Here is a 1,926-nt window from a genome sequence, read left to right as displayed (position 1 = left end):
CAAATATGTTTGAAAAAATATTTTTTATTTTTTTATTAAAATATAGTTAGATATAGAAAAATACATATATCAAATAAGTGTAGGATAAATGTCCTATCTAAAATACGTCTAATATACGGACACAATAATTTAATAAAATATTTGTGATTTATATTCATCTAATATAATATAGAAGTGAAAAATTAGATTTTTTTGATCGTGTTTAGTCGGATTCATCTCTGATTTCATGACATACTTTGAAAAGGCTAAAAACTTCAATAGTGAACAAAGTTTCAAATCAAATGATATGTTTTTCTTCTCTCTAGAGTCAAACCTCTGTAAACATTTCTTTCATAATTGATTTTACTATTTGATTATGAAATTCTGTGTGGAATAAAAAAAAAAAAGTAAACGTTAAGAAACTTACTAATAATAAAATAAATGTCATCTTATTATATTTGAATTTCAGAGGTGTAGTGAGACTGCTATATGAACAGAAGAATAGGATATATCTTCGTGTAAATATTTGATTCGATATGTCTTAATGTGTGTGTGAAGCTTGATCCAACTGTATTTTGGGGGCCTTTAAATTTATTAGATTAATCATAAAATCAATTGTACCATATTTATTGCAAGAAGCTCATATGCAACTTTGTTAATTGGTCATACGGCAAGCCATCTATGTATAATCATCAACTTTACATCAACCAATCAAAACTATGTGTGTATAATTTTATTTTTCATTTTATATGAGCTCTAATCTTCCCCTATGTTTACTTAATTTAATTAATAATTTATTTTTCCTTTAATCATGGCCTATTTGAATTGAGGCTAAGAAATGTAAAAGGAATAACCTAGGGATGAATTGCGATCTATATATATATTAGTTGGATATTGTGAAATTTGTATTTTCTGACCTAATAATGAAAAGGACTAGGAACCTAACAAAGTAACCAAACGATTTTATTTCCTGTTGAAAAATGTCATAACTGATGTTAAGAGTTTGTCTCTCATGGTTATTAGTGTTCTCACACTTATCTTTTTTAGTATGACCCCATCGAAGATATTATTCCAAGGGTTATTTAAAACGAATAAGTTTGGGATTGAATGTGAGGGTTAGACTCTTTTAAATTAATGTTTGAATATTTCGTGATGAGTTGGAAATGGTATCTGCAAAGGACTCCAAAATTTAAGTTAGCAAAGATTTAAACAGGTTTTTTAGTAGTTTGAGTTCGAAAAATATTCGAAAGTGTCAAAATATTTATAAGTGTAAATGTAGAGTCAATAACCACTATTTAAATTTGGCGTATTAAGTCGGACAGATAAAATCGAATGCATAAGTAGAATGAATTTAAACTCTGAAAACAAGTTAGACATAACTGCCAAAATAAATTTAGTTTCTTAAACTTTGTAGATTGTTAATTGAATTTTTAATTATTTTAGGTTTGACTGTCATAATGAATCAATGTATGAACAGATTTTTTTTCTTTCGATTTATTCTCATTTAGGGTCGGTTTGGTGTTGATTCTTAAGTTGAAATGAAATACAAATAAACATTATTGTTTGAGGTTGGTCTTGTCAATAATTGCTTTTGATTTTTAAACAAGCTCTGAATATTTGCAACTTATTTTTGCGTTGAATTAATAAAGAATGGAATTAAAGAAACAGGGCATATTATATGTTTTTTTTGGACAGAATATTATATGTTTTTGGTTAAAAGAATCTCTGTAAATAACTCCAATAGATATGGCCCAGAAAAGTCCAATAGTTTAGTTAGGTGTTTTGGGTCATAACCGATATTCATTATGGTCATTTAATTTTGCTTAACTACAGAGTGGGCTTCAACCAGAAAAAGAAAAATACAGAGTGGGCTGTGTCTATAGGGTCCCTTGGTTTTTTAGTTGAATCAAGTTAAACTTTACATAAAGGTTTTACAATAAATAGATT

Source organism: Arachis ipaensis, chromosome B09, assembly GCF_000816755.2.
Source record: "Arachis ipaensis cultivar K30076 chromosome B09, Araip1.1, whole genome shotgun sequence".
Lineage (NCBI taxonomy): Eukaryota > Viridiplantae > Streptophyta > Magnoliopsida > Fabales > Fabaceae > Arachis > Arachis ipaensis.
This window is presented reverse-complemented; position numbering follows the sequence as displayed.